At 42.5% G+C, this 14,530-nt stretch overlaps 2 long non-coding RNA genes across 2 annotated transcripts; one reads left to right on the top strand and one right to left on the bottom strand.

The window, feature by feature from the left end:
• Positions 1-9,543: 9,543 nt before the first annotated feature.
• Positions 9,544-11,522, bottom strand: LOC142865922 (uncharacterized). Its single transcript, XR_012916013.1, has 3 exons — positions 11,399-11,522; positions 10,601-10,653; positions 9,544-9,897 (listed from the first exon to the last, which is right to left on the bottom strand). It is a non-coding gene; the product is annotated as an uncharacterized LOC142865922 (long non-coding RNA).
• A 42-nt stretch (positions 11,523-11,564) lies between these two features.
• LOC142865920 (uncharacterized) lies at positions 11,565-12,906 on the top strand. The gene is made up of 2 exons (XR_012916011.1): positions 11,565-11,746; positions 12,537-12,906. It is a non-coding gene; the product is annotated as an uncharacterized LOC142865920 (long non-coding RNA).
• Positions 12,907-14,530: the final 1,624 nt, after the last annotated feature.

A 14,530-nucleotide genomic window follows, 5' to 3' on the forward strand; every position in this document is an offset into this window, starting at 1 on the left:
AAATTACCACTGGGCTCAAAAAGGGAGTCAATACAAAAGACAGGCATCTGCCATCACTAAAACATTACATACCCACAGGAACCTCCATCCTCTTCATATACAAAATTGATCCCTGGGTGGAATAACTACAGACCTTCTGTGTGACTAGTTTTTAGACTAAGCACCACGAATAGAAGGGCTAGTGCTGGATTTTTTGTTTGCACAGCCTGGATTACAGGAACCCAATCTTCCAAGAAAATCCCACAGAAGACCCCCTGTGCCCCAAAGCACACAATGAATCCCAGCCCACAAGCTATTTTCCTAAGGCCATCCTAATGGCAACCTCAGCATTCATGGGAGCAGCAGGATGTCCTGGGCCCTGCCCCCGAGTAGCCACAGGGGGCCACAGGCCAGCCCACTGCACCCTCATTGGCTGGATGGAGGTGGGGGCGGGCCCTGGGCAAGCGCGGCCTCAGGGGCGGGAGTGAGGGGCGCGCTGGGAGCTCCTAGGGTGGCTGTAGCATCCCTGGCTCTCCTGAGGGCAGCTCACTAGCGGCTGGGTCCTATCGCACAGGTCTGAGGAAGAGAAGCAGGAGGCGGGTTCCTGAGGGCCCACTGTGACCTTAGGGCTCCCAGACAGAGGAGGCCTCGTGCTTCGTCTGACACACGAGGTGCCCAGACTGCTGGTGCTGACGGGACAATGTTCAGGCTTCTGAACCCGGTTTTGGCCTTCTTCCGGAAGAGGGCGGACCCCGCCGAGGAAGAGTGCATGCAGCAGGAGGGGCTCCCACAAGGTACTCTCTGTGTATTCCCTTGTCCCCCAAGCAAGCTGCCTCACCCTAGGGGCTCTCCTCACCCCTCACCTGAGGCTGTGGGCTCTCAGGCAAGCGCTGCATGCGGGGTGGCTCCTTCTGTGTGTGTGCATGGGGGAGCATCCCGAGTCCCCAGTCCCTGAGAGCTAGGCCTGCAGCGACTTGAGCCCCAAACTCTCATGTAGGTCCAGAGCAGGGAGGTGTTGACAGAGAAGGCTCTGGGGGATGTACTGCCTCTGCGTTTCCCCACAAGGTGGTGCAACAGGTGCCTATTTATATATATATTTCCAGTAGGCGTGAGCCTCCCCAATTTGAGAGACAATTTGTTCTTGTATCCCAAATGGGCATGTATTTGAAGCCAAGGGGAAGATTCTTATGTCTGGTCCCATAGGCGGGGAGGGATCTCGTTGTGCAGGCAGACTGCCGGGGTCAGATACCAAAATATTACTTACCAGATAGGCTTGTGCAGAACTAAAGGAAAAGGAAAGAAAAAATTGGATGCAGTTTCAGGGTAATTTTAAATCTCCGAATATATTTTCGTGCTTTTTCTAATGAAATGTTAAGAATCTTAGGGGGAGCCATGGCTCACACCTGGAATCCTAGCACTTTGAGAGGCTGAGGCAGGAGGATCGCTGCAGCCCAGGAGTTTGAGATCAGCTTGATCATCACAGGGAGGCTCTGTCTCTACAAAAGAAAAAGAAGAAAATTGTCAGGGCGTGGAGGTGTGAGCCTGTAGTCCCTGCTACTTGGGAGGCTGTGGCAGGAGGGTTGCTTGAGACCAGAAGTTTGAGGATTCAGTGAGGTATGATGACCTCACTGACTTCTAGCCCAGGCAACAGAGCGAGACCTTGTCTCAAAAAAAAAAAATCTATAGAACCTGCCGCTGTTACGTTGGTGTTAATGATGAATGGGTATAATACTAGAGGAAGCTTAAAGACTATATGTAGATACGATGATAGCAGCTAGCATTTACACTCTAACTTGTGCAATGCACTCACGGCTCTGGACACTTGACATTTATGTGTCTGTTAATATTCACAACAACCCTATTAAGCAGAAATTGTAATTGTCTTCGATTGACAGGTGAAGTTAATAGAAGTTCATAAATAGTTAAAAGTTAATAAATAGAGAATAAATATGCCCACACAGATAGTCAGTGTAGGACTTATTTTTAATGAATGTTTGCATTTGAGATTAACTAATGTGACCTTTGTTTACCTGTCTCATAGATGACATCGAGTTGAAAACTGTGCAAGGAGTTGTGACAAGTTTCTTTTGCGATTACGGCTTGATTGATGAGTCGATCTACTTCACTAGTGATGTTGTGACTGGCAATGTGCCTCTAATAGTTGGACAAAAAGTTACTGCAGTTGTTGAAGCTAATAAAACATCTCGTGGATTGAAAGCAATCAGAGTAAGATTTGCATGAGTTTGGGGACTGTATCTTATCCTAGTGGGCTTTCAATCTTTCCTTTCTCTAGCGTAACCGGTATGGTAGATGTAAACTGGAATTTGAAGTCCCACTCCCCTGAAGCTATAGGTTCTTCTGCCCTAATATATGTATTTATTTCTGTTTTAAAACATAAAAATTATCTCTTCTTCTAGTATTTATACAATATGGTTTAAAATGATAATTATTAGACTCCATATAATCCTATACTTCCTTTCTTCAGGTAAAAAGAAGAAACATTTTCTTTAGTATGCATTCACAGCAGTGGAATTGCTATATCAAATGATGTGCATTTTAAACATTTTATTTATTTATATTTTCTTCTTTTTTCCTTTTTAAAAATTTTAATAATTTAGAGGGTACAATTTGAATTCTGTTACATGCATATATTGTATACTGGTGAAGTCTGGACTTTTTACATTTTAAACATTTAAAAAATAGCTTTATTGAGGTATAATTTACATGCCACAAAATTCTCTTAAGAGTATAATTCATTAACTTTTTGTAGATTTACAGAGTCCTGTAAGCATCACTTCAATCCAAATATTTGCCATTTCAATAGCTATTATCAAATTATCCTTTAGCTATATTGTACTACTTGATTTTTTCAACAGTAGGCTGTGAGACTGCTTGTTTGCCCATATTGTCATTCGTAGAAATATTATTGCTCTGAAATCTTTGCAACTATGAATATTGTAAAGCAACCTCATGATTTTATTTGGAACTTCTTTAAGTTTTAATGAGATTACAACAATTTTGTTTACTGTGAGCTATTTATACAATAGGGACATTACAGCTATTATAATGTGAGTAGGTTGTATGTATCCATGAATTCATCCATTTCTTCTAGTTATCCACTTTGTTGGCATATATTTGTTCACCATAGTCTGTTATGATCCTTTTTATTTCTGTGATATCAGTTTTAATGTCTCCTTTATTATCTTCTATTTTATTTATTTGAGTCTTCTCTCTTTTTTCTTAGTATAACTAAAGGTTTGTCTATTTTGTTTGTCTTTCCAAAAAAACAACTATTTTTTCTATCTTATATATCATTTTCTCATCTCTATTTCATTTATTTCTGCTCTAATCTTTATTATTTCCTTCCTTCTCCTAATTTTGAGTTAAATTTTTCTTGTTTTTCTAGGTATTTGAGATATACCATTAAGTTAAGTGATTCTTCTTTTTGATATAAGTGTTCATTGGTATAAACTTCACTTTTAGAACTGCTTTTGAGGTATCTCAAAGGTTTTGGTATGTTGTATTTCCATATTTGTTTGTCTCAATAAATTTTTAAATTTCCCTTTGAATTACTTTATTGATACATTGGTTATTTAGGAAGATGTTATTTAATTTCCATGTATTTGTAAAGTTCCTCCTGGTTTTGACTTCTAGTGTTATACCGTTATAATCAGAAACCATAGTTGGTATGATTTCAATCTTCTTAAATTTGTTAAGACTTATTGTGTAGCCTATTATATGATCTCTCCTGGGGAATGTCTGATATGCACTTGAGAGATATATGTCTTCTGCAGTTGTCATATAGAATGTTCTGTAAATGTCTGTTGTGACATATATTCTTAGTGTTGAAACAGGTTGTTTAAAATATTTTTTTAACATCAGCGATGTAATCACATACATTCCCATTTTAAAATTTGTGTTATTTTTGAAGTAACAGTTTCTTCATCTTACAGGTGGAAGCTATGCCTTATCATGTTAGTGGAGCTGTATCATCAGACCCAAGGCCTAGAGTTGTAGTTGGTTATGTTACTTCTATAAGGAAAAATATTATTTATATTAATAAAAACATTTACTTCCCTGTGGACATTGTTTCTAAAGGTATGATTTACACTCTTAGAAAAATGTAATTCTTAACTTTTTAGAGGATTTTAGTACTACAACTACTTCCATAATACAATGTACTTGGCTCCAGTCAATGGCTCTTCAATATTATAGTCGGAGCCCTGGAATTGAAAATGCTGTGCAATACAGGGACAGATAGGTAATATTTATAAAAATGTCTGCTATCATTTATTGTGAGTTCACTTGTTGAATGTATTCAATAATGTCTGAATGTATATTTCATGCAAAAAGTATTTAATTTCTAATCAGTGAAAAAATCCTCAAGTATACGGGGAAACTATTTTTAATATACTACGAATGCTTCAAAAGTAGGATAGGGGATAACCTTGTACCTTTCTCTATGTGTGAGTATGTGTGTAGGTGTATCTGTTTTTGAATTTCAATTGTAATCAGCAAATATGTTCTAATATGTAGTTTACACCCAAAGATAAACTTTGCTTTTGCTAATTTGGTCCATTGCAGCTGTCATGTACCTTGGGTATAAAATGAATGATTGGCTCAACCCCGCTGGGCAGCTTGCTTTTTTATTTTCTTGAGTGTGAAACCAGGACTCGGACCTGAATTTTGTTTTAGGATGTTCACTCTGTCTTGTGTCATTCTACAATGCTGGGTCCTAGGGTATAGAAATATTTCACTGTGTTGATACTACCTGTAGTCTACAGTGGTTATGCCAATTTACATTCCCACTTGGAGTGTTTCAGATTTCCAGTTGCTCCAGGTCCATTTAGGTAGCTTTGTTACTCAGTGACTCACTTACTGCTTATTGTCTAATTCTGTTTGAAACTCCATGTTTACAACTGTAAAATGTAAGGTGTCTACTTAAGAGTCCATCAGCTGACCACAAGGGGAAGTAATTTATTCCTACAGGAGCAATATTTCCTAGTGCTACTGCTATCACTAATACCAATCAACACTTAAGTGGTGGTTACTATGTGCCAGTCATTATTCTATGAGTTTTACACATATCATATAATTCTCACAGCAACTCTATATATCATGAAAACTCCTATTGTGCTTCTCATTTTATAGATGAAGAAACCAAGTCACAGAGGTTAAACACCTTGACCAAGGTTGCAAACTGAGTAAATGGCAGTGTTAAGATTTAAATGCAGGCAGCCAGGTTCAAACTTGTGCTCTTATGTGTGTACTTGAATGCCTCGCTAAGGAGTTGTGAATATGGCCAATTGTTTAACAAATCCTGTGCTGCTTCCTTAGATTGGCTGTGCTGCACAGTTGACACTTTTCCCCCTTTGACTTTATTAAATCAGTAGAGGACAATCAATACCTAAAGGATTATAAACTTATTTTCTGACAGAAATGTTTATAATGTGTTTGTTTAAACATGTTCAAAATAGCAGGAGGTATTGGAAAGTATTAAAATGTTAAAGTAACTTGTGAAGTTTAACATGACCTAGTTAAGAGATAATTGCACTCAGATTTCTCCATGGGTATTTTAGGTTTTGTGCCTTATGAGGGTGACTGCTTAGAAATTGAGTATTCCATTCAGCCGGATACCTCAAACATCAAGGTACACTCAGTGAAGCCGGTGAATTGTAAGCACGTGGATGAGGTAATTTGTTTGCATGTATTAATAGGATTTGTCAATAGCTTCTGCCAAACATACCTTTAGTGATAGTTTTTGTGCCTAGGATTCTATTGAGTGTGCTAGGAAATCTAGAAAATATGAACAAATATATTCTTTGCCAAAAAGGAGCCTAATTTCTTATTAGAAAACAATGTGGGACAAGCATATAATCAAATTCTAAATTGTGTGGTTGATTTAGTGTTAGAATGTTATTAGAATGTTCTGAGAACAACGGGAAGAAAAACAATTTGTATGCAAGAAAATTTGTGGGAAAAATTGAATAGAATATGTTGTAGGACCTGAACTGCCAGTATAAACTGGATATTATTTGGGTATTCAAGTGTGAAAATAAGTAGGAAATTAAGTGAAATAGAAGGTAATGGACATTTTTGGGTAATATTTAGAGCAAGGTTACTCATCAGGGACCCTGACTTTATCCTCAGAGATTCTGACTTAATTAGTCCGAGTTGGCATCTGGGCATAGGTATTTTTACAAGGCACCCCTGGTGTTGCCAATGTGTCCACCAGGTTGGGATTCATAATTTGGATGTAATGACCAGGTTAGAGCCAGGTGAGGAAGTGCAGAGCTTGTTACATTTTATTATGCTTTCTCATAATCATTTCTTCATTGCATAATCATTATTTATGCTTGTAGGTGTGTATCACCAGTCTACGTGGAAGAAATGGGGTAATAGATGGTGCTATCTTTTTCACGTTGGATTCTCTGAAACTTCCTTTTGGATACATACCTAAAAAATACGACATTGTCAATGTGGTTATAGTGGAGAGCATGCAGCCATTCTGTATTTGGAGAGCAATTTCTATCACCCCAGTGCAAAGGTCATAATAACAAAACATTTTCATTCCCTCTTCATCTGTTTGTCTATGGGCAGTAAAGGGCCTTGTTTAATTGAAAAACTTAGCTTAGTAAGCCTAAGCAATATCTTAAATATGACTTACCTGGTAAATCCAATTAAGATACTGGCTAGGTTACTTGGGACTATGAACACTTTTGAGGGAAGTGTGCTATCAATTACAAAGCATGCTATATAGCAGGCTTGTTATCAAAGGGAATTAGTTATTGGAAATGATACTGCAAATTAATTTAAGTCCCGTGTTTTCCATTACCAGGTGTGAATTGTGTGCTGGCAGAGGCCTGGAGTGGCCCTGAAGTGACCCGCGGAAGCAAAGCATGTAACTGAAGAGGCAGCAGGGCCAGCATGTTAATGGGCATGATTTAAAAGTTACCGTTTGCTTTCAGTTTCAAACCTCCCTTATGCTGTCTGTTTAGTTTTAATTTTTCCGTAGATATTTTTTATCTTCTATCACCTGCACAATTTGTTATGTTTATTGTTTAACTATTTCCTTCTTCCTCATGCTTGAATGCAATCTCCACAATGGCAAGATGTCTTTTGTTTTATTTTTGTCATTAATGCATCACTGAACACTTACAATAGTGCCTAGCATATACTAGGGGCAGAATAAATTTTATTCAGTTCAATAAATGAATGATCAAACTACCACTGATGTTTTGCGGTGGCTCATTCATCACTCATTCCCTACAAGTAAATGTTGGGCAACCCATTATGACCTCAGTTGATTTTCTTAAACAGAAACACCCCAAATCTGCTGTACATAAGCCTCCTTGATCCACTTTGTTGGAGAGGTGCAGCCCATCTGCAGAATGAATAAGAGGGCAATCTCAGAAACCCTCGAAGGAAAGGGAAGCTGCTTACCCACTGGGAAGGATGGTACTAAAACCCCAGGAATACACCCATGAAACTTCTGGCCTTCCCCTAACAGAGCATTTAACCAAGTAACTGTGACCTAGGGGGAGGGATATATTCAGATTTTGGGGCATCACTGGAAAGTGGCTGTGAGCTCACTCCCACTCCTGGGATTCATAATTCCACCATAACTCCCATTCCTGTAATAACTAGAGTTTGGTCCTGAGTTTGCTTTACAGGTGCAGTGGAAGCCCCCAGGCAGCCAGTGATCCAGTCATCCTGTTTCCCTCCTTATAGCAACATAGGAGGATTGACTATCCTGTAGAGTTTAGACTTTCACTCATTGGTTCACTCCACAAATACCCACTGATCCCCTTTTATGTGCCAGGCACTGTTCTAGACGCTGGAGTTACAGCCTTAATTAAAACTTGCATTCTTTTAATATCCCCTGTGGCTTCCTGACCCATGCAGCAGTAGCTCCTATGATGAAAAGGGGCAAGTGGGAGCTGTAGCAGCTCCATGTCCCTGTGAAAGTCATTATTCAAAAACAGCCCCACACCTTGTGGGAATGCAGAAAAGTCCACTGTTGGACTTGAGAGATACATGGGCCATGGATTTTACCACATCTCCATTTAATTCTCCAGTTTGGTTGATGTGGAAGAATGTTCTTAGAGAGTAACAGTGGACTATGGGAAGCTCCATCAGATGGTAACTCAATCACAGCTCTGTTTCAGCAACATCCTCACTGGAGTGAGTGAATCACATAATCACCTGGGATGCTATAGTTGTAGGAGTGAATAAAGTTCCTTCATTCTTTTTTTTTAATAGCAACCCCCAGTATGTGTTTGCTTTCGTAAGGCAGGTCCAGCAGTGGTACACTGTGAATATTTTCCTCAGGGATATGTCAACTCCAGGCTCTTTGCCACAATTTAGAACGAAGGGTTTTTTATCATCTCACCCACATCAGGGCATCATACCTGTCTACTTAAATGGATGACATTGTAGCACAAAGACTCAGGAAGCAATGGGCTCTGTCTGAAATGTGTATTCTGTAGGTTGGAAAGAAATGGCCTGAAAATACAAGGACCTGCCACCATGAGTTTCTGCAGCTCCAGTGTCCTGCTGTAGAGCTTCCAGTAGGCATCCTATGAAAGGGTTACAGGTGTGCTGACATCAGATGATTCTCAGCTCATTTAGAGATGCATGCAATGTTAAAAAAGGAAATGTGACAATGACCTTGAGCAGGGGTTTGGAAACTAGCCCTTGGGCCAATCCTGGTCTACTGCCTGAAATGATTCTTAGAAAATGAAGTTCCATTAAAATACCTGGAACTGAATCAGGGCCCAATCCACTATACCTAGTGTTCTTATCATCATGATTCTGAATGTTGTTCATAATAGAGGCACTTGGAAGTCTCTCATGATTGTGGTTTTATGTAGAACTATTTGTGTCTTTAATAGATTCTAGTTTGTTTTATTTCAGTGCTGTTAATGAGATGCATAAAAGTTTGTACATCTTCCTGTAGGATATATTTTGTGAATGTGAACAATTTCTCTTTGTCATGTTTAACATGTGGTCCCTTGTTATGTTGGAAATTACAAACTCTATTTCATTAGCCGTATATACAAGGATTCTTGTTCCTTTGTGTTGGACAACATAGTGTTTAGAATCCAAGCTCTTATTTTTATGTGTTTCCAAAAACTTGAGTTTACACTCATACTTCCAGTAACAGTTCAAGAACACAGGGTTTATTCTTTGTTTTCCTCTTTCTATCTTTCCATGTTTATTGCTTCCTTTGCAGCTACGGAGAACCCTGCCTTCCACCATCTTTAGTATATTTACTTATTTGTACAACCTGCTGTATGTACTCTTACACTATGGGCAGCTTTCCTGTTATATTATATTCCCTAGTACTTTGGGGATGTCAGACATTTCCACTTGCACACTCAGCAGACCTTCCAACTTCTCTAAATGGGCTCCATGACTCCAAACCCCCCAGGCTCTGCAGCATTAGGAAACACCCTGTCAACGGTGAGCAGCCAGAGTTCATGCTCTTGTGGCGTTTGGGTAGCACGGAGATGGGACAGAGTTAAAGAAGCCACATGAATAAAACCACTCTGAACCAAAAGAAGTGAAAATAGAGCTTGCATTTTAATGGTTCCGTCAGGGGAAGGATTTGTTGATCCACACCATTTTCCTGGATTTCTCATAATCCACAGGGGACAGATGTGGGCAAACTGCATGGTGTTTGGGCAAAGGCCAGCTCCACCGTGGTGCTGCCTGCGTCAGCGTCCACAGCCAGTCCATCAGGTAAGCTTCGTGGCTGTGCCTCCCCAGCTGCCTACTGAGCAGCATGCCCAGCACCATTTGATTGGCCAGGTGGGGCTTGAAGTACTCATCTGCCTTCCTCCTGATGCTCGCCGTGGATGTGCGGGGACCGGACTTAGAGTGTCCTCTCGGCATGACTGCGTGACTCCCGGGTGGCTTCAGAAAGACAGAACAGCAGAGACAGCCTGTGAGACTCGATGGAGTCAGCATCACCTGACCGAGCAACACCAAGCAGCCCAAGAAGCCCCTCCACACTTGTACCGACCAAACACTCACAGTCACACACGTACACACTCACACGCAGTCATGAGAGTCTGCTGTGAGCAATATCTGATTCGAATGTCAGCGTCACCATATCTTTGGTTCCCACACATAAGGGAGTATATTCCTAGAGTGTCTCCTGGTCCGCTGACATGGTGATCCATTCCTGTGTCAGTGGCTGGTCCTGTGCGGTGAGTTTTGGTGTCCTCTGTGGCAAGCTCCCCCTCTCAGGTAAGCTGTCACAGGGGATCCTCAATATAATTCTCTCTGGCCGTCCAGTTCCACACACACTCAAAATTGTGTTCTGATTTATACTGAAATGGTACTGAATTTACAGATTGATTTAGAGGAAAATGGATACCATTTCAAAAACTGATCTTCTGTTCCACAAAGAATTAGTACTTTTAGTATGATTTCAGTTTTCAAACTAGAGGCTAATATAAAGGTGATTGTGCATTTCCTTATATTTGAATTCATCATATATTTGTAAGTTTTTCATAATATTGGTGACCAATGTCAATAAGATATTTATTTCTATAATAGTCCCTGGTCAATAGAAGGATATACAATTTTTATACATTAACTTATTTCAACCAACCTTTCCTGACCTATTTCCTATGTGATCAGCTTGGGTTTCCAGGAAGGCAATCCCTGAAAAGAAAGACAATTTTCCACACTCTTTTGTCAATAAAATACACCAATATGTTCCTGTCCCCAACCCCAATTTGTTTACGACACTGAACACGGCCTCAGTGTCTTAACATGGCTCCATGTGGCGTAGTAGGAAACCTGGATGACTGACCCTCCCCTGTCACTGCAGAAAGGCAGAGTGAGACCTCGGCCCCCGTTACGGGCAGCCGTGCCTCAATTCTGACTGGTGTCACGCGAGACTGAGTGAGGCAGCCAGTGTGGGGAAGCCACATCTCCTCATATAATGGCCCTGTCAGTTCCTCAGGAGAACAGCACTATAAAGAATACAGAGCCGTGTCCCCACCACTATACATCTGACAGCCTGGAAAACTTCATGTCCTACCCCTACACAATGCCAACGTGGGCCACCTTGAATGTTAACAACTTAGTTGTTTAGCTCAGAGACTGGGACCGTAGCATGACTACTCACACCCCAAATCTCTGCAAATGAACACCCCATTTACATGAATCGCAGATTATAAAAGTATTAATTGCAGAGTCATGGCCAAGGCTCCATGCAGGATTAAGAAGTCAGTAGAAAATTCTAGCTGGAACTAAGCTCCTGATTGGAACTTGAGGCCAAAATTGCTGAGCATTGGCCAAGGCACCTGTTGGGATGGGATGGGTACTGTGAGCTCCTCACACAGGGGAAATGTTAATGAAGGGGTTTGGCACAAGTCAGGGAGAAGCTCTGAGGCCAAGATACCTGAGTGTTCTTCCCGGAAGTGGCTGTGGGGTTGGTGCCCATGGGTGGGTAACAGCTGTTGCTCCTCCCAGCAACGCCCACTCACCGTCTTCAGGCAAGTAACCAAGGTGATATGACCAGTATTTGCAACTGGCAAGTGACTGTGTGATCCCAAGGTTCCAAGGGCAATTGTGAGTCACCGTTGTCACCATGACTCCTCTGGCTGCTAACCAATCAGGCCCTGGGACTCGGGGCAAGAGAGCAAGGTGAGGAGAGGAGTTATTCTTCTCACTGCTCACCCTCTGGTCCAGATTTCTCTTTGGTAGAGACCTGAGCGCTCTGAGAGGTACAATATCCTGACATACCAAGGTAATATAGCATGTTTTTCTGCCATTACCTAACTAATCTACCTGATAAACTCCCACCCTTTTAGATAATTGGGGGATATGTGACTGTCAATTGTTCCAACTAATACAGAGATGCTCTTCAGAGAGGTGGGTAACAGCATAGGCCTGCAGGGGGAGGGAGCCTTGAACTGATTCTGATTCCCTCTTCCTGTGTCCGCCTGCAGTTCTGGGGACTCAGGACAGATCTGGCCTTGGCACAGCTTCCTGCACTGTCCTGATGTCTCCATGGCGCCCATGGCTTTGAGCATTGCACCTTCAGACCTTAAACAGATTAGTCAGACCCCTTGTTCCTGATGTCAGATCCCTTCCTTCTTGAAATGCTTGTCATGGTCTCCCCTAACTCAGTTCTAGGCAGACGCAGGGAGCAAGGCACACGAGGTCCTGCCTGTACCAAACTTCTAATGGAGGGGAATACGGCCCAGGGAACAGGCAGTTACTGAACAGTGTGAGGGGTCCATCACTCAGTTTGTTAGTTAGTCAATCAGTCAATAAATTTAGCGAGTATCTACACATTCAGCAATTGAAACAGGAATTGTGCCAGTGAAACAGAATCAAGATTCTAGACCCAGACCCATGTGTATGACTTACTGCTGGTAGCAAGTGTGTTTGTGTGTGTGTTTGTGTGTGTGTGTGTGTGTGTGTGTGTGTGTGTGTGTGTGTGTGTGTGTGTGAAAGTCAGAGGGTGACATGGGCAGTGAGGATTACACCCCTGTGTCCACTTATCATCTGGATTTCATCATCATGTTTTTCAGGATTTTTGGTTGTGCTGTCTTCCTGAGGTTGTGTGGAGTCGACCAGTCATGGAGCAAGAACCTTCTAAAGTCACTCCCAAGGAACCTGCTCTGAGCATCAAGAAGTCAGGCAAATCCTCCACACGCAGCCAGGTCTCCAAAAACGTGCTGTACTTTCTCATCAGTCGACAACTGGGGAGGCCCAGACATGACGTGGACCTGGCACAGTGGGTGTGGATGCTCTCATAAGCGACACCAGGGTGGAGTTGGCATTTACTAAGGGGTCCTGAGACTTTGATGCTTATTCCTGCCCAGGATTTTGATAATAAATTAAATTAGAACAAACCCCTCCTCCCATATTTCAGCCATTAAAATAGAATGTGTAATTGCACTCCTTTCTGTCTGCTGTGTGTTTGTGACATGGCCTTCTTGGGTTACTCTGGCAGGTACTCTGCTCATCCCACCATTCCGTGCAGGGGCTCTCAGACTGGGGCGATGGTGAGATCATGCAGCACATCACATCTCCTCCACCATTAATCTGAAAAACGCCTAAAAGTGATAGTTATGTTGTACTTGGCCTTCCGAGAACCAAAGGCTCTTCTCCCTTCCCATGATGGAGAGTCATGCATTGTGTTTCCTCTAAAAGCTGACCGTTCATCCTAGTGAAAAGTCCTAGTTTAAGAACCGACCCTGAGCTGGGTTGAGGTTTAGGATATCTTTTAACATTGAAGATGTCAGGTACGGGGCTCCTTCCTTTTTAGGTACTTTCTGTCCTCATGGTGTGGGGGTCCAGAACTTGAGCTATATCCTGTAGGACAGCCCTCCAACCTTGCATGCTTCAGTCTCCACATCGTGCTACAACTGAGTTTCCAACAGGCCACCCAAGCACTGTGTGAGGGCAGATGTTCCTGGGTGAAGTTAAGGCTTGGAGGTTACACAGACCCGAGCTCATATTCAAACCTTGGTTGCCATAAAGAGTTCTTGGCCAAAACTGATGTTTTGAGAAAAGCATGGTGTTGGAGAAGTTGTTCATAATTCCAAGAAATGTGGCTCTCGTAGCACAAGTAATAAGGAGGAATATAAATCAGATCTTCAATATATGGCCACTGTTCTGAAAAATTTAAGAAGCCATCCGTGGTGAATTCATGCTTGACACATAATGAGTGCATGGATGGGCTTAATGAGGTATTAAAATAGTGCCTCTCGTTTGCAGAATTCCAGAAATGCTTCTCCAGGTAAATGAGCTGAAGGGACCCAGTGTCCTTCCTTCCTAGTCTCCTGAACCACAAGCGACTTCTGTTAACCTCACTCAAAGCCAGTGACCCTGGACAGAAGAGTGCTGGAAGTATTGATCTCAGCATCCCTGCACAAAGGACAAAGTGGGAGTCACAGCATGTTCTCATCACCTGCCATTCACCCCATTGGTGAAGGAGGGATCCCCCACCCCAAATGACATAAGAGGGCTGAGCACGTATCACCCAGCAGCGGGCAGATGGGATGGGCGGCAGCTCATTACTCACATGGAGTGAGTGGCGGTCTGGGGAAGAGGGCAGGGCAGGACATGCAAGGCCACAGGGGGCTGTGCTCAGGAGCAAAGGGAAGCAGCAAGGGCTGTGGGAGGGAGGCTTTTTACTGACCAGAGGGTGAAGTTCCTGCTCCCTTGTTCCCATGCTGGGATGTGACTGGTGTGCTTGAGTGGGTTGGTGCAGGCAGAGGCCTGAAGCCTCTTTGCTTGAGGACCAGGGATCGTGCAGCTGTTGCAGCCCTGTGGGAACTAGCTGGGTGGGGAGACTTTCCCCATGGGCAGGGCACATGTCTGGTGACAGCAGGGGAGATCATGGCCAGGCCTCTGAGGCCCTGTGAGTCTCAGAGCCATCAAGGCCACACATGGAATTTCAAGCCTTGAGGTACACAGCAGTAGATGAAATCACTGAGGAGAGTGAATGAACTGAGAAGAGGAGGAGCCGGCAAAAGAATTGTGAAGAAAGCTGAGATCTGAAGAGTGCACTCAGCAA

The sequence above is a fragment of the Microcebus murinus genome, chromosome X (genome assembly GCF_040939455.1).
Source record: "Microcebus murinus isolate Inina chromosome X, M.murinus_Inina_mat1.0, whole genome shotgun sequence".
In the NCBI taxonomy this organism is placed as follows: Eukaryota; Metazoa; Chordata; class Mammalia; order Primates; family Cheirogaleidae; genus Microcebus; species Microcebus murinus.